The following is a 19,184-nucleotide window of genomic DNA, read 5'->3' on the forward strand; positions in this document are numbered from 1 at the left end:
TAATGAAATGATAGGTTTAATGCCATATTTGTGAATATGGTTTTACCCATTGCAACTGAAAATTTAGATTACAACTTTACTGAAAGCATGAGGGAAATTTCTTGCATGTGTTACTGTGGTCATCTTGCGAAATCTTTAGGTGACTTCAGCAATAATAGTTCGTTGCTATATATTATTAACTGATTACTTCGCCTGTAAGTAATTATCAGCTTTTTTCCTTTATAATAGAACAATTTTGAAGTTCTATATATTCTTGGCTATTTTTTCTTTTTCAGTGGTGCTACTGGTTTATTAATTTTTTCTAGTGGCTACATGTCATGTCTTTTGTTTGAGAATATTTTGTCTTTTAATTAAAACACTAAAAGCTTGCCTAAGTACTAATCTGTCTTTTTCTGACTTGCCTGTTTTCCCGCTTACATTTTTACTTGCTTTATAGGACATACTTTTTAATAAACTAAAAAATAATACTGGAAAATCATTTGTACTTAATTTGTTCTTTAATATGTTCTTTAAGAACATATTGCCATTAGCTGAGCATGGTGGTGGGCGCCTGTAGTCCCAACTACCCAGGAGGCTGAGGCAAGAGGATCGTTTGAGTGGAGGCTGTAGTGTGCTGGGATTGTGCCAGTGCACACCAGCTTGGGAGACAGAGTGAGACCCCTGTCTCTTAAAAATGAATCTATTATGAATTGTGTTTAAGGAAGTGAAGATAAAAAGGACATTGTCAAATGGAAAAGAATATTCTTCTTAGAAAGTTGGTATATGCTAGTTTTGGAAATGTTTCTGCAGACTGTATTTAAAATTTAGATCTCTTATCATTTTCAAATTTGTAAATATGATTTGGTAAATGCCAACAAATAATTGTTTAAAAACATTTTGGGCTGGGCGTGGTGGCTCAAGCCTGTAAGCCCAGCGCTTTGGGAGGCTGAGGGAGGTGGAGGAGTTTGAGACCAGCCTGGCTAACGTGGTGAAACTGTGTCTCTACTAAAAATACGAAAAAAAAAATTATTCAGGCCTGGTGGTGGTTGTTTGTAATCCCAGCTACTCAGGAGGTTAAGGCAGGAGAATCACGCTTGAACCCAGGAGGCAGAGATTGCAGTGAGCCGAGATCATGCCACTGCACTCCAGCCTGGGCGACGGAGCGAGACTCTTGTCTCAAAAGAAAAAAAAAATATTTGGTTTGAGTTAGTGCTTTTTCAAGGTAAACATTGTAAAAACTTAAGTAGTTTTGAGAGTAAATTCTCTATCATGAGTGAAATAATTATAACTTAGGGCTGTTGTTTGGCATTTATTTATTTATTTATTTAGAGACAGAGTCCCACTCTGTTGCCCAGGCTGGAGTGCAGTGGTGTGATCTCAGTCTACCGCAACCTCTGCCTGCTGGGTTCAAACGATTCTCGTGTGTCAGCCTCCCTAGTAACTCTGTAGCCCAGGCTAGAGTGCAGTGGCGTGATCTCGTGTTATTGCAACCTCTGCTTCCCGGGTTCAAGTGATTGTCGTGCCTCAGCCTACCTAGTAGCTAGGATTACAGGCACATGCCACCATGCCTGTCTAATTTATTTGTATTTTTAGTAGAGACAGGGTTTCACCATGTTGTCCAGGCTGGTCTCCAACTCCTGGTATCATGCGATTCGGCCTCCCAAAGTGCTGTGATTACAGGCGTGAGCCACTGTGCCTGGTGACATACACACACACACACACACACACACACACACAACTTTTTTTAGATCTCAGGCAGCAAGTAAACATGTATATCTGGATTTCTTTTTGAGGTGGTTTTTTAATAAAGTGACGGTAGTAGGAGCCTGTCTTGTTTATTGTTGATTAGATTGCTGATAAAAAATAGCAGAGTTGGTTTAATTAGCAGTTTTAGTAATAAGCACCATGAAAGTTTATTTAAGCTTTTTAAGTCATCAACTAAAGATTCTTAGGCAGGGCTCATTATAAATTTGAAGAGGGAAGCCTCACTATTAATGGTCTTCTGTTCTGCCATTTCATGCATATTATCTTGTATAAAAAGCGCTTACTATATGATCGTATTTATTTTAAGATATGCCCTATCATGTTATTTGAAGGACAGTTATTAAATATGTTATGGTGTTGAATGAATATAGTGCTGATGACTACACGTATAGATCTTTTATTGCTCTGGGAATGAATTAAATTTTGTATTTTAAGAATTTTTTGTGGTGGTTGAGTGGATGCTAGATTAAAAAACACGTTTAGTCAAACTTGTTTAGCTTTAATATTTAGAAGTATGTAAATACTATTTGGATTTTACTTTTCGCATATGTAAGTTTAATATAACTTGAGTTTTTGCTGTCAAGCTTGAATCTGTTTTTACATTTTGTTTTTAATAACTGAGATTTACTGGTCATCTACAAAGTAAGCACACTAAATGAAGGAAACATACGGTAAGTTTATTATTAGACATGCTTGCTTGGCTTGGGAATATTTGGGAAAGGACTTTAAAAATATGGGATGAGTATAAGTGATACTATAGTTAAAAGATTGAGTGTTACAGACTATCTTTTTCTCCTTCCCTCCTTACCTCTTTTAAGTTTCTTTTTCTTTTTCTTTTCTTTTTTTTTTTTTTTGGTCGCTTAGGCTGGAGTGTCGCCTAGGCTGGAGTGCAGTGGCGCAGTCTCAGCTCACTGCAACCTCTACCTCCCGGGTTCAAGCGATTCTCCTGCCTCAGCCTCTTGAGTAGCTGGGATTACAGGTGCACACCACCACGCCCAGCTAATTTTTGTATTTTTAGTAGAGACGGGGTTTCACCATGTTGGTCAGGCTGGTCTTGAACTCCTGACCTCGTGATCCACCTGCCTCGGCCTCCCAAAGTGCTGGGATTACAGGCGTGAGCCATCACGCCTGGCCCCTCTTTTAAGATTTTTATGTTCAGTAGAGTTGTCTTGAAAATATGCCTAGCATGTTTTTAGTGTTGCATTGAAAGGTAATGCTCATAATCAGGTCAGACATTAGTATTTTTAAAACAGACAGTTCCCAATTTGAAATGGTTTGAATTATGATTTTTAGACTTTACACTGGTATGAAAACAATATGCATTTATTGTGCTTCTAGATTTACCATGGAGTTATGTCAGGATAAACTTTTCGTAAGTTGAAAATATTGTAAGTTGAAAGCACATTTTTAACAGGATATTTTCAGCTTATGATGGGGTTATTGGGAGTAGCTGCATTGTAAGGTGAGGAGCATCTGTATTGTATATTATGAGCTAAATTTTGGTGATACTGTTCATAAGATATACATTGAACCACTTTCTTTCTGAATTCTTTTATCTGCCTTCATTCTGGCACATATTTTTCTTTTTTTTTTAATTTACAATTTTAAAATTGTTTGTTCGTTTGTTTACTGAGGCGGAGTCTTGCTGTTGTCGCCCAGGCTGGAGTGCAGTGGCTCGATCTTGGCTCCCTGCAACCTCCGTCTCCCAGGTTCAAGCGATTCTTCTGCCTCACCCTCCCGAATAGCTGGGATTACAGGCACCTGCCACCACGCCTGGCTAATTTTCTGTATTTTTAGTAGGGACTAGGTTTGGCCAGGCTGGTCTCGAACTCCTGACCTCAGGTGATCCACCTGCCTTGGCCTCCTAAAGTGCTGGGATTTCAGGCGTGAGCCACCATACCCTGCCAAGAATTTTTTTTTTTTTTCTGAGACGGAGTCTTGCTCTGTTGCCTAGGCTGGAGTGCAGTGGCGCAATCTCGGCTTACTGCAAGCTCCGCCTCCGGGTTCACGCCATTCTCCTGTCTCAGCCTTCCAAGTAGTTGGGACTACAGGCGTCCGCCACCACGCCCGGCTAATTTTTTGTATTTTTTTTTTGTATTTTTTTTTTTTTTAGTAGAGATGGGGTTTCACTGTGTTAGTCAGGATGGTCTCGATCTCCTGACCTCGTGATCCGCCCCCCCGCTCCCCCCCCCTTTTTTTTTTTTTTTTGAGACGGAGTCTCGCTCTGTTGCCCAGGCTGGAGTGCAGTGGCGCGATCTAGGCTTACTGCAAGCTCCGCCTTCCAGGTTCACGCCATTTTCCTGCCTCAGCCTCCCGAGTAGCTGGGATTATAGACGCCCGCCACCACGCCCGGCTAATGTTTTTGTATTTTTAGTAGAGACGGGGTTTCACCGTGTTAGCCAGGATGGTCTGGATCTCCTGACCTCATGATCCGCCCTTCTCGGCCTCCCAAAGTGCTGGGATTACAGGCGTGAGCTACCGCGCCCAGCCAAGAATTTAATTTTTTAAAAGGAGGTGAGCGAGGTGTGCCTGTTGTGTTGAACCGACCTCCGCCCCCCTCCCCCCCCCGCCCCCAATCCCACTGGCGCCACGAGGGAGATGGCAGGGGCAGGGAGGTCTAGTGGGATTCCACACCGCTGCCTCCCATGCACTGCCCATGGGCGTAAAGGAGAGACGAGGGGCCCGTGGGGTGAAAGAGAAGACCAGTTTCATTTCCCATGAATGTGAGTCCCTCTTCTGTCGTGACTCAGGCCTGGTCCACCACATTGATCCTGGCATCTGTTTCTCTTTGTGTATTTAAAAATACTATTTATCGAAGTATAAATAAGTGATATTGTTATTTTATGTTTAATATTAAATACTGTGGTATCCAAATTATTTAAAAATGAAATAACTTTTAACTTACAACTTCATATGGTTTTAGGAAAAATTTAAAAATATATAGCCTTTGCTTTTCAGAGAAGCTCTGTGTGATTCAAGCTGTATTAGCACTGGTTAGGTACTAACTGTAGTGCGAGCAAGGAGAGAAGAAAAGTTAATGGTGAAATATGGCTTCGAATAAGGGATAGTTTGTTTTTTCTTGTTTCTTTTGTTTTTCCTTTTTTTTTTTTTTTTTTTTGAGATGAAGTATCGCTCTGTTACGCAGGGTGGTGTGCAGTGGCACCACCATAGCTCACTGCAGCCTTGATCTCCGAGGCTCAAGGGATCCTCCTCCCTCAGCCTCCTGAGTAGCTGGGACTACAAGCGTATGCCACCATGCCGGCCAATTTTTTTTTTTTTTTTTTTTTTTAATTTGTAGAGACGAGGTCTCCCTATGTTGCCTAGGCTGGTCTCTAACACCTGCGTAGAAGCAATTTTGCCTTGGCCTCCCAAAGTGCTGGGATTACAGGCGTTAGCCACCACCCAGGCTGATTAAAAGATGTTTCTGCAAAAATTGAAAATTTGGTATATATTTTAAAAGGAACCAGAGCATATATTTAAAATTAATTAAAGCTGTGCCTATCAGGAATAAATTCAGTCACTAAGAGTTCAAATTGTGAATTATTATTTTTGTAGAATGCCTTCTAATATTTGTTATGCCTGTTAATGTTAGTTAATGTTGATTAGTAAAAGGAAAGCATGCTGCTGTTCTATAATTTCACTTTTGGCAACAAATGTGTTATTATTTTCTACACCAATTAGTCACCCAATTCTCTGTGGACACCAAGTGGGTGTCCTACAATTCAGTTCTGATATTACCCAGAGTTAGTGCAGATCCCATAGATACTGGGTCCCACGAGACTGCCCCCACTTCAGAGGCCAGTTGCAAGTCCCAGATTGTCACCTGTACTTTTCACCAACTGGTTATAAATTGAGGGTTCCACACAACCTTCTCCTTAGATTAGGTAATTTGCTAGAATAGCTCACAGAACTCCAGAACACTATTTTTTATTACTTATGTATTGTGAAGGATACAGCTCAGAAACAGCTGGATGGAAGAGACACATAGGACAAGTTATGGGGAGGTAGGTAGAGCTTCCATGCCCTCTCCAGGTGCTCCACCCACACAGCATCTGGTTGTGTTCACTGATCAGGAAGCTCTTAGAACTTCATTGTTAAGATTTTTTCTGGAGGTTTCCCATTATGTAGGCACAATTTATTAAATCGTTGGTCATTGGTGATTGAATTCAACCTCCAGCCCTTCACCCCTCCACAGAGGTACCGGGGTAGGACTTAAAGTTCCAAATCTCTGATCACATGGTTGGTTCCTCTGGTGATCAGCGTCTATCCTCCAAGATTTACCTTATTAGTGTAAACTCAAGTATGGTTGAAAGGGGCTTATTATGAGCACTAGGGGAATTCAAAGAGTTTTACAAGCTCTGTGCCAGGAATCTGAGAATAAGACCAAATATTATAACAAAAAATGCTCTTATCACACCATCACTCAGGACATCAAAGGATTTTTAGAAGTTCTGTGCCAGAAACTGGGGGCAGAGATCAAATATACACACAAAGACACACACACTTATTATATATGTCACAACTGTAAAATAGAGTTTTATTTTCCTTCAGTAACACAAGTGATACACAGAATGAACAGTTGATTTGGCTAGTCAAAATCACTAGGAATAATCTTTAATAAGGAAGTCATTGCTGTCAAAGGACTCTATTCGTTTTTTTCTCTTTTTATACTTGTTAGAAAGTTTTAAAAGCACCAACCTCACTTCTACCCCACGCAATCTGAAAACTTTTAAAAAGCCCTCTAAGAATTGTGAAGATGTGTTTTCACAGAGAGTTTAAATGACTTGTTCGAAGGTCAGTGATTTGCAGTAACTGATAGTGGTTAGAAGAAAATGGAGTTATGTTGACTTTTAATCTATGGTTCTTTTTTTTTTTAATAGGTTTTTTTAGTTTTATTGAAATCTTACATGAACAAGAAATTGGAAATACAATCACCTCAAAGAACAAATTGTCATGGCTTTTGACGTTTAAGCCAAACAAATTTTGTAGGGCAGATTTCAAAAGGGTGTGAAGTTATAACAATTTAAAAACACAGTTAACCTACTTCTAAAAATGCAAAACATACGATCATAGGTTATTTTCAGTATAAGAAAACTTAAATGTGTTTGCTTTAATTTCTTAAAACTACTAAGACATAGCACTAGCTTGTATTTTTATTTACAGCATACTCCATACTCCTATGTAATCTATCCTAGATCCAAAAAAATGAAATTCTTCAAAACCACAGGTTCTGCAAAATCATGACTTAACGGTGTGTTCAGCTTGTTTTGAAGCTAAAATGAAGCCTGAAATGATAAAAACATAACTCCCAGAATAAGGGAACTCTGTAAGCCCGATAATGTCCAAGAGCATTTATGAAAAGAGGAAAAATAAAAAGGCCTGAGTATATACACAATAGTGATTTCTTCAGCCCAATACAAATGGCAGCAAATTGCTACTTAAAGATGAAACAGTTAAACAAAATTTTTTTTGAAGAATGTAGATCTAGAGCCAGTCGTATCTTGCCATTATCATTTTCAAGCCCTTGTCTGCTTCCACTGTTGCCCATAAGTATCCTGATAAAATTCCTGGTTGTCATTATTGTAACCATAGTTACCAGAATAGTCACCACCTTGCTGAAGCGGCTGCTGAGCGATGGGTTGAGAGACCCAGTTCTGTTGTTTGTTGGTCTGACGATGCTTGGAATCAGGTTGGTTGTAAGCATCTGCCTTCTCTTGCCTCCTACGTTGTCCCCTGATTGCCCTGAGATCCACGGGAACCATGGCCACGGCCTCTCTGCTGTTGTGCAGGACCCCCTCTGCCACCCCTACAGCCTCGTGGTGGTCCCAAAGGTGCCCCCTTTTGTGAATAGCCAGCTCTACCTCTTGGAGGTGGTGCTCCCCTCCCCCTTGGTGGTGGTGGAGCACTCTGCCCTCCCCTTCCTCCTCTTCCTCTTACTGCATAGCCATCATCATAGCCATAGTAGGGAAACTTCGTAACCTCCATGATAGATGTGGTAATCATAACCATAGTAATCTTCATGCCATAGTAATCTGGAGGTTAGCCATATCCACCTCTCCCCCAACCTGTAATCGGAAGCGGCATGCGAGGAGGAGGGTGTAGTGATAATCTTCATATGCAGTGCTTCTGGAGGCCTGTCTAGCAGCTTGGCGCTCTTTCCTTTTCTTGTTTGGTGGCTTGGCTAAGACTATTTCAAGTTCTTCCCCTTCTGTTGCTTTGCCATTCATTTCATCCCTAGCCATAACAGTTGCTCGTCTGTCTTCAGAATGAACAAATGCATAATCTTTCAACTTATTTACTCTTTGGAGTTCTCCAAATTCAGAAAATGACTTTTCCAATATTTTGTCTGTGCCCAAGTTTCTCACAAAGAATACTTTTACCTTAGCCATGACTTCTGGATATGGTTCTTCACAGGGTCAGCCCATTCAACTGTAACTACATTTCCCCATACTTTTACTTTTCCAGCATCTGGCTTGTACTGCTGACTTGTGATCCTCATATTTAAGGAAGCAGAACCCCCATTTCTTCTTTTTGTCATCAGGTTGATGATAGAGAATGATGTCCACCAAACCCTCTGTGACTTTACTGAATTCTTCCAGAGTGTTTTCTTTAGTCTTATTCTTCAGAATGGATCCAACAAAAGTCTGTTGTTTGCCACAGAAATGCGCACTCCATGTTGTTTACCAGGGCGAATTTCATAGCTGTCACAGTTTCACAGCTTCCTGTGCAGCTTCCTTTCCACAGAAAGTGGTAAATGCCTATGCTCTATTCTGACCAGACAGTGGATCTATGATAAGACGTAGATCCCAAATGGGACTGGCCTTCTCAAAAAGGGGCACCAACTCATCCTCATATACATCTCTTGGTATTTTACCTACAAACACCTCTGTTCCGATTCTAGGTTGCACACCAGAGTACACACCGTTTGGTGGAGGCCCACCATACTTCCTCTGTCCTGTGGTTACATTCAGAGTATAATCATTTCTCTCAAGCAAGGCCTTGATCTTCACTTCATCAGGTCCCTTTGTGGACTCTTGCACCTAGCTCCCCTGTTTCTCTCTCTGCCTGTAGGTCTTCATAACTCCACATAAAAATGCACTTTTGTTCTGAACATGTGATAAGTCACTTTCCTTGAACTGCTGTAGTACAGACAGAGCTCCTTCTTTATTAAATTCCCTGAGAGCATCAATTGCTCTTTCATCAAGATCGATACAAGCTATCAATCCAGGGCAGAGCAGGGGCTGGTGGCTGGGCCCGTGAGAACCAGTGCAAGGCATTTTGAAAATGACTAGAAATCTCGCATGCGTGCCACCCCCCAAGTCTATGATTCTTATGTTTACATGGCAAAGAAGCTGAAGGGGAAGCAGGTACGTGTGCAGAACGGGAGACCAAACATGAGAGGCAGCCTTCTAATCTATTCCTGCAAGAATCAACCCAGCCTCATGAAAGCTGCATTAATACATTCATGAGGGTAGTAGTCCCGTAACCCAAACGCCTTTTAATGGCCCCATCAGCTCTCAATACTGTCACATTGGCAAATTTCAACATGAGTTTTGGCAGGAACACACCACACTTAAACCATAGAATAGGATTACTCACCTCTTTGAAGAGAGCTAGACTACTTTCTTCTGTGGCCCTCAAAGGAATAAAACTCTCAGTCAAATCATTGGAATGACTTCTCTGTGTCTTTGTAAAAGTTTTCTAGCATTGAGAGTTACCTGGTACCTGCCCTTTTTGTGTACTTTCCTTTTGGAATTTTGTGCTCAAGTTGAACCTTTCAGCATCTGTATATGTGAAGAGTTAAGAGAGGACAGGTCTTTTCAGGAACATCAGTTTAGAATGTGAGGGTGTGTTGGGTGAGACTGAAGAGTATGGTAAGATGAGACTAGCTAAGAAGAGGCTAGTTTATGAAGAATTTATAAGCAGTTAGAGTTTTAGACTTCGTCCTTGGGCATTGAGCCAGGCAGCCAGTAGGATTAATTTTTTTTTTTAAACTTTTGGTTTTTTTCAATAGTTTCAAACTTAAAGTTGCAAAAATACTACAAATAATAATGCTGTACTACTCACTCATTCCAAAAATGTTAACATTTTACCATATTAATGTTACCATGTCCTTCGCTCTACCCTCCTTTGCTATCTCTCTCACTCTCTTTCTCCTCTACTCTCTGTAGAATCTTTCTGAACCATTGCAGGGTAAATTACAAATACAATGCCTCTTTAGCCCAAGTACTAAAGTGTATAGTTTTAATTAAAAGGGGAATTTCCTAAACAATTACAGTACAGTGATCAAAATCAATAAATTAATATTGTTACAGATTATTATCTAATCTACAGATCATATTCAAATTGCAGCCGCTGATGTCATCTACACCAAAGGGGGAAACCTTTTTCTCTTCCATGTCCAGGATCCAATCCAAGATCACAAGTTGCATTTAGCTGTCATGTCTATTCAGTATTTCCCAGTTTGGAATATGTCCTCATTCATTGTCTTTTGTGACCTTGACATCTCTTAAAGTCCTATTTCAGGTTATCTGAGGTGTTGCCTTCTGTCTTTCTTAGGTCTTAAAAAAGGGGTTTATAGCCATACTCTTTTTTTAATCTTCATACAGCTGTTTTCTAACAGTGGCCTAGATTTTGTCTTTCTCTAGGAGCCATTCTTTGATTTGAGCATTGTTTGCTATCTGCAGAGACTGGAAATTTTTAAAACCAGCAAGTCTTGGCTCTTTTTTTTTGGTCAATAGTCTTTTCATTAACTTATTTCTGTACTCCTGCTTTTTACTATAAACAGTAAGAAAGAATTAGACTGCATCTTCCACCGAATACCTAGAAATCTCCTTGTTAAATTATGCAACTCATTAAATACATTTTCTATTTTTCATGTTACCACAGGCAAGGTTGTGCCTAAACTTTCAGTTACTAATTATGAAGTATTCGGCTTCTTCCAATTTTCAGTTACCTTTTTCTCACTTTGGTTTAAGCCCTTAGTAGCAGCCTGCTAAGGGCCATGAGGTTTCTAGTGACAATCTCTTCATTGCTCATCAAGCTTTTGCTGATATTCTCCTGCAAGTCCTGTCAGCTTCTGCCTACTACCTGATTCCAAGCAGCGCCTGCATTTTCAGGTTTTATTGTATGGGAACATCCGTCTCCTGGTAACAGATAACCAGGAGTAATCTGTAAATCTGTGTTAGTTAACTATTGTAGTATAGCAATTTACCCTGAAATATATTGGCTTAAAACTGCAAGAAACATTTATAGTCTCACAGCTTAAGTGGGTCAGGAATTTGGATTGTCTATTATCAGATTGCCTTCATGTTGTCTTTGATTATAGTCATCTAAAGGCCAGACTAAAGCTGAAGGATGCTCTCTTTTTTTTTTTTTTTTTTTTTTTTGAGACGGAGTCTAGCTCTGTCACCCAGGCTGGAGTACAGGGGTGCAATCTTGGCTCAGACTCACTACAATCTCCACCTCCCAGGTTCAAGCAGTTCTCCTGCCTCAGCCTCCCGAGTAGCTGGGATTACGGGCTTTTGCCACGACGCCCAGCTAATTTTTGTATTTTTAGTAGAGATGGGGTTTTGCCATGTCGGTCAGGCTGGTTTCAACTCCTGACCTCAGGTGATCTGCCTGCCTTGGCCTCCCAAAGTGCTGGGATTACAGGCATGAACCACTGTGCCCTACCTTTTTTTTTTTTTGACACAGAGTCTCGCTCTGTCTCCCAGGCTGGAGTGCGGTGACATGATCTTGGCTCACTGTAACCTCTGCTCCCAAGTTCACAAGTTCAAGCGATTGCCTCAGCCTCCGCATTAGCTGGGACTACAGGTGTGTGCCACCATGCCCGGCTAAGTTTTGTATTTTTAGTGGAGATGAGGTTTCATCATGTTGGCCAGGCTGGTCTTGAACTTGTGACCTCAGGTGATTGCCCACCTTGGCCTCCCAAAGTGCTGGGATTACAGGAGCTGCCACACCCAGCCGCTGGAGGATATTCTCTAAGATGACTTACTCACATGGTTGACAGTTTGGTGGCTGCCTTTTTTTTTTGCTGCATGAATTTTTTCTTAGGGCCTTTTGAGTGCCATGTGACATGGCACCTAGCTTTTCCCATAGGGACTGCTCTAAGAGCAACCCAAAAGCTGCCATGTTTTTTATGGCCTGGCCTCGGAAGTCACACGGTATCATTTTCTTTTTCTGACTGAATGTCTTTTTATTTGTTTTTTTAATTTATTTGTCTTTTTATTTGTTTTATTTGTTTTTAAGGTTTTTTTGAGGTAAGAATAGATAACATAACATTTGCCATTTTAACCACTTTGATGGCATATTGTTATTTTTACTCTCTATTGGATGCATAGGTAAGCCTGTTCAGTACGGGTAGGCACTGCACAGGTACAAAGATCATTGGGGGCATGGAGGCTTTCTACCACACCTTGAGATTTAGGCACATATCCTGTTTCTTATTAAATTTTCACCCACAAGTTTTAGCATTCACTGATGAGTCTAGCCTGAAATAAATAATAGTTGACAAAAGGTAATTTTCTAATTGTATCATTGTCAATAGTGGGGAAGGGTGGAGTCTACAGAGGAAATAAAAGAGTAGGTTGAGTAGTAGAAGGATAAATGTTATCTCCTTTGGATTTAGCACCAAGGAAGTCATTGAAGAGGAGTTTCAATGTAGAGTTTCAATATATTTATTGGTAGATAAAGTGGGTGTGAGGAAGTACAGGGAGTGAGAGTACTTAACTCTTAAGAATCTCAGATTTGCTGGGCTTGCGTGTATAGTCCCAGCTGCTGGAGCGCTGATGTGGGAGTATCTCTTGAGACCAGGAGTTAAAGGCTGCAGTGAGCTATGATCATGCCATTGCATTCTAGCCTTGACAACAGAATGAGACCTCATCTCTTAAAACAAAAAATTAAAAAAGAATCTCAGATTTGAAGACAAAAGGGAGGAGGCAGGAAAAATGATACTATGTCTTCTTCTGTTTTGGTGGGGAAGAAAGAAGAGAAGCATGTAGGTGAATAACTAGGTCAACTGGGTAGTAGAGCAAAGAAAGTAGATGTGGGTTGAACCCTATCAGAGATATTGCTAGGCAGATTGGGTATACAAATAAGGAGGCCAAGTGCGTTATTTTCAAAAGTGTTTAAAATAATGGATCATGAGATTGAGGTGGGATAATAGATGTAGTGGAACTATGGAAGGGCTGGAACATAGAGTTACAGGAGATATTGGAGCATGGGCCTAGAGGGCTCAGTAAGGTTCAAGAATAAGTATAGTAAGAGTGTGAATTAACTACAAGGTTATGAAGAAAGAGTAGATCATTGTGGTTTAATATTTCATTGGGATATGTTGGGTGATGGCAGCTTCCAGGTGTTGGAAGACAGTTCTCCATGGTTCTCACATTTATACACATCTTGTGAGTGGCAGCCCTGACTGCCTTTGTTCTTTTCAAGGTTGTTTATGTTGTTTATATAGCAAGCAAACAGCCTTGGAAAACAGAGGCACTATCATTCAAATTTCTCCTGTAATTCAGTCCACTGTGTGTATAAATGTCATCTTGCCCCAGGTCACCCTGTCAGAACAGGGAACTTAGGCAAATGCTAACAGTCTGGCTTTTGCTATTGCCATGAGTATTAAAGTCCTCTGTGTCCAATGCAGTAGTCTTGTGTCATCTTCTACCAGCATCTGTGAAACTGTGGTGAACTAACTTGTCACTTTACAAGTACAGTAAGATCTTAGACTCTTTGTAGTTTTTGACACCAAGAAGTGGTTTTAGGCATACTGAAGGAGAGTCTGAATGAAAGCCATTGAAATTGAGAATATTTGAGGACTGTGCGAGTTGTTCATACAGTTGGCCTTAACTCGCTAGCACACCCACCCACTCTTGTGGTCCAGGGATGTCGGGATACTGTGGTTGAAGGTCTTACCAAGATCACATGTAGTAGGAAAGAGTTGCCTAAAGAAAAGTACGTCGGGCGCGGTGGCTCAAGCCTGTAATCCCAGCACTTGGGGAGGCCGAGGTGGGCGGATCACAAGGTCAGGAGATCGAGACCATCCTGGCTAACATGGTGAAACCCCGTCTCTACTAAAAAATACAAAAAAAAATTAGTCGGGCATGGTGGCGGGCGCCTGTAGTCCCAGCTACTCGGAAGGCTGAGGCAGGAGAATGGCGTCAACCTGGGAGGCGGAGCTTGCAGTGAGCCGAGATCGTGCCACTGCACTCCAGCCTGGGCGACAGAGCAAGACTCCGTCTCAAAAAAAAAAAAAAAAAAGAAAAAAGAAAAAAAAAAAGAAAAGAAAAGTAATGGGCAGACGAAAAGAAGAGATAAGGAGACACCTATTAATAAATGATAGAGCTGGAATTTAAGATGAACTATGTCTGACTACAAAGTCCCTGGATTTTTTTTTTTTTTTTTAAATACATCTTTCTGCCTTTACTGGAGGCTGTATTAGTCCATTCTCACACTGCTATAAATGAGAATGAGTAATTTAGTAGGAAGAAAAGAGATTTAATTGACCCACAGTTCTGCAGGCTGTACAGGAAGCATGGCTGGGAGGCCTCAGGAAACTTACAATCATGTCAGAAGGCGACGAGGAAATAAACACATCTTTACCATGGTGGAGCAGGAGAGAGAAAATGAAGAGGGAAAGTTTGAAAGTGCTACATACTTTCAAACAACCAGATCTGGTGAGAACTCTATCAGGAGAACAGCAAGGGGGAAGTCTGCCCCCATGATTCAGTCACCCCACCATCAGGTTCCCCCCCAACACTTGCAGATTACAGTTCAACATGAGATTTAGGTGAGGACACAGAGCCAAACGATATCAGAGGTAAGAATCATATCCCCTTTGAAAGTTAGATAAATCTATATTACAACTTGAAGAGTTTTTTTTTTTTTTTGGTTTTAGTACAAATGGTGAAGTTTTCACATGTTCTCAAAAGAATGCTAATACAGAATATGCCTTATCAATCCTCTGTTCTGTTCCAGGAAGCTATTATTTAACTGAGTAGTATTTGGGAGAATAAATTTTGAAGACCTGCTTGCTTTAAATAAATAACTTGTTAAAAGAAGATAAAAAGTGAAAGTAGATGTGAATAGCCTTTTTGAAATTTAGCTTGAATTCAGATGTTGAAGACAAACAGTAATATAGTGTGCATCAATTAATTGGCATGTCCATGAAATAGAATGTTATGGCTAACTGAATTGGCTGAGGATTAACTTTATTTAATAGAGTTATTTTTTGCAACTTGTAAGGTTGAGATTGCATGTAATGCAAAGACTCATGTCTAATTCATGTAGGTGTTTAGAATTTTATTCCAGCTATCTAATTATAGCATCATGGAGATGAAGTAATGATAGCCTATTGTTTTCCATTAATAATATAAATATTTATTAATGTATTTATCACCTGTGGCAAATGACCTAGTTTTCATTTCCATTTTTATAGATGAAGAATTAGGGACATGAAGGTTTAATTAGATTTGATAAATGTTTACAAAGCGTCTACTGAATTCGAGACACCATACTCAATTCTTGGGAAAACAGAATTTAAAAATCTGAAGAGTCACAATCAATATTGAACAGTTTGTTTAAAGTTTTGTATTTGGGGGCATAACACCAGTAGAATCCGGTTTATTTTTTAAAACTTTTCTGCTCCTTTCTATGGCTTCTCTTTTGTATTTTTTCAGAAATGTAGCTATAAGCAGTGAGAGTGTTAATAGTAGATAGATCTGACTTATCTGAGAAGCCATTTAACTGTGGTATATAATCTAATCTCCTACTGGTTGTAGGATGCACCTTCATTTTATGTGCCACTAAGAAAAAATCATGCCAAGTAAACTATGACACAGCAGTATTATAATACATAACCTGATTTTAGAGATTTATTTAAATAAATAAATCTCTTAGGATCTATTAAACATGGCATGTCAAAGAACTTAGAGTTCCTTTTAACTCTTTCAGGTGTTGCATATACAGTTAAAAGATGTGTATATGATTGTTCATCACTATGGTAGCTCACATTTAGAAATCATGTAAATTGCCCGTAACAGAGGAATAAATTATGGCACATCTGTAAAAATGGGGCATTATGTTGTGTCTCAGTTTCTTCATCTGCATCAAGTTGATTTTAGTGCTTACCTCATAGAGTTTTTAAAACTAAATTAGTTAGTACATGTAAAATGTCCTGGCACATATTAACTGAAAACCTGGTTGTTTAGGCAGAAAACACTGGAGCATCTTAGTTATTAACCAACATTATTATTGTAACACTTATGATTTAGAATCATGATTTAGAAGACTAATGAAGTGCAAAGATGTTTTTAATATAAGTGAAAGATACATAGTGTATTCCCAGTTTTGGTTAGGAGATTTTTAGGCCAGGCATAGTGGCTTATGCATGTAATCCCAGCTCTTTGGGAGGCCAAGGCGGGTCTAAGAGTTGGAGACCAGCCTGGGCAACATGGCAAGAAGCCATCTCTACAAAAAATATAAAAATAAGCTGGGCATGGTGGTATGCACTTCTAGTAGTCTCAGCTACTTAGGAGGCTGAGGTGGGAGGATTGCTTGAGCCCAGGAAGTTGAGGCCACAAAAGCTGAGATTGTGCCACCGCACTCCAGCCTGGATGACAGAGACCCTGTCTCAAAAAAATTATTATGGATTAATTTGAGAATTAGTTTTTCACATTGTGATGCTTCCTCTCTACACAGTTAGGAATGTATCACCTAAGAAGTTGATTCTATATAGCCACAATGTAATTAGCTTAGGAAATTTAACATTAATATAATACTATTAAAAAACATATAATCCATAACCAAGCATCTTGTTGTTCGGGTAATGTCCTAATTGATAGCCAGTTTAAGAAGAAATTGATGCAGAAGTCAAGTATCAAACGTTGCATTTAGTTGTTGTCTCTTTAGTCTCCTTTAATCTAAAATAGTCCCAGCACTTTGGGAAGCCAAGGTGGGTGGATCACTTGAGGTCAGGAGTTCGAGACCAGCCTGGCCAATATGGTGAAATCCAATCACTACTAAAAATACAAAAATTAGCCGAGTGACGTGGCTTTTGCCTGTAATCCCAGCTACTTGGGAGGTTCAGGCAGGAGAATCACTTGAACCCAGGAGGCAGGGGTTTCAGGGAGCCGAGATCACACCCAGCCTGGGTGACACAGCGAGACTCAGTCTCAAAAAATAAAACAGTTACCATTATTTTCTACCTTTCATGACATTGACATTTTCTTAAGTTCAGACTAGTTGTTTCGCAGTGTTGCTCAACTGGGATTTGTCTGATTTGTTTCCTCCTGAAAAGATTCATGTTAAGCATATTTGATGGAAATACCACGTAGATGATGTCTTGTTCTCAGTGCATTGTATCAAGGGACATATGATATTAGTTTATCCCATCATCCGTGATACTAAATTTGATCACTTGGTTAAGGTGTCGTCTACCAGATCTACTGTGAAGCTTTCATTTCCCTGTGAGATATTACTTGAGGCTTTGAAATTTCTGTTCCCTAGTAGTCTTTCATGCAGTGTGTTTAATATATCCATTGATGATCTTTGCCTGAATCTGTTGTAACTATGGTGGTAATAATGTGATGATTTTCTATTTCTATCAATGCTTCCATATTTATTTCTTGGCATGCTTTGGTTATGAAGAACTTCATCTGTCCATCCAAACATCCATCCATTCACTAATCTCTCCAGTATCGAGTAGACTCAAGTTTATTTTTTTAAGTTCACTGTGTTACGTAATTCCTGTTATTATTCATCTTAATGCTCAGATTGTCCCACATTTGGCCAATGGGAGTCCTTCAACTTGGCACTTGTGCCCTTTTGAAATTTTTCAACAGTTTATAAACATTTCCTTAATTTCTAGTAAAATAGATGCTGTAGGCTTATCTTCTCTTCTTTTCTGCCCCAGACCTTGAATCAGCTCATTTTCTAACACTGGTTTCTTTTAGTGGAGGTAGCATATCTACTTGGAGTGTGTCTCTGTCCTAGAATGGACCCTTTAGCAGTTTGAGAGGTCATACCAGTCCTTCTTACTGTGTACCCCATGCACTTACCTGTTACTGGCCAGTGCAGAACTCTTCCTGGTTTCAGCTGCGTTTCTCAAATTGGCTGTCAGTGCTTTCCAGTAAGTACTGTTGACTAAATATTTAGTGCTTTTCTTGTCACTTCCTTCTTCCTCATGAATGCTGTTACCATGTGGGCCTTGTAACTCTTTTCCTTACCTCCTTGTATTTTGGGGTTGATGGTGATGCTTTTACACTTGGTTTTGTTGTGTTATTCCATGAGTTTTTGGTTTTATTATCTATTTGCTTTACTTGTTTGTTTTTTTGAGACGGAGTTTCACTTTATTGCCCAGGCTGGAGTGCAGTGGCATGATGTTGGCTGGCTGCAGCCTCTGCCTCCTGGGTTCAAGCAATTCTCTTACCTCAGCCTCCCCAGTAGCTGGGATTACAGGTGCATGCCATGTCACCTGGCTAATTTTTGTATTTTTAGTAGAGACTGTGTTTCATCATGTTGGCCAGGCTGGTCTCAAACTCCTGACCTCAAGTGATCTGCTCACCTTGGCCTCCCAAAGTGCTGGGATTACAGGCTCTTTGCTTTGTTTTTATATTTGGGATTCAGAAAGGATGAGAAACTATGTTGCTGCCACCATTTTCTCTTGCTGTTTTTTTTTGTTGTTTTTTTTTTTTGAGATGTAGTTTCACTCTTGTCTCCTAGTCTAGAGTGCAATGGTGCAATCTCGGCTCACTGCCACCTCCGCCTCCCGGGTTCAAGAGATTCACCAGCCTCAGGCTCTCGAGTAGCTGGGTGATCTGCCTGCCTCGGCTCCCCAAAGTACTGGGATTACAAGCGTGAGCTGCTGCACCTGGCCTTTTTTTTTTTTTTTTTTTACATTGCTCTGTTTACTCCTCTTCTGTCAAATCATAGCTCTCTTCGTTTTACTCTTTTCTTGCTCCTCTTGTACCCAAATTCAGCACTTAACCTAGCCTTGCCTTTCTGGTGAAGCTAGACTTCCTTTGACTTATAAGACTCATACTGTATCTCTGTCTTTTGCATGGGTTTTGTTGTTATTGTTGTTTTTGAGATAGAGTCTCACTCTGTCACCTAAACTGCAGTGCAGTGGCATGATCATGGCTCACTGCAGCCTCAACCTCCTGCATTCAAGCAATACTCCCACCTCAGCCTCTGGAGTAGCTGGTACTACAGGCATGCACCACCGCTGCCTGGCTAAGTTTTTATATTTTTTGTAGAGATGGAGTCTCCCTGTGTTGCTTAGGCTGGTCTTGAGCTCCTGGGCTCAAGCTATCCTTCTCCCACCTTGGCCTTGGCCTACCAGTGTTACGATTACAGGGTTGAGCCACTGCGACCGGCCCATGATTTTCTTATATTTTCATTTCACTTTTATATTGTCTTTATATATGTATATGTCTTATTGTCAG

General features: G+C 40.2%; 1 protein-coding gene and 1 pseudogene across 17 annotated transcripts in view; one reads left to right on the plus strand and one right to left on the minus strand.

The window, feature by feature from the left end:
- The window catches only part of MLLT10 (MLLT10 histone lysine methyltransferase DOT1L cofactor), a 221,021-nt gene that overhangs the window by 94,845 nt on the left and 106,992 nt on the right, over window positions 1–19,184 (plus strand). The window lies entirely within an intron of this gene.
- On the minus strand, window positions 104–9,777 carry LOC129393186 (heterogeneous nuclear ribonucleoprotein R-like; annotated as a pseudogene).

The sequence above is a fragment of the Pan paniscus genome, chromosome 8, assembly GCF_029289425.2.
Source record: "Pan paniscus chromosome 8, NHGRI_mPanPan1-v2.0_pri, whole genome shotgun sequence".
NCBI classification, from domain to species: domain Eukaryota; kingdom Metazoa; phylum Chordata; class Mammalia; order Primates; family Hominidae; genus Pan; species Pan paniscus.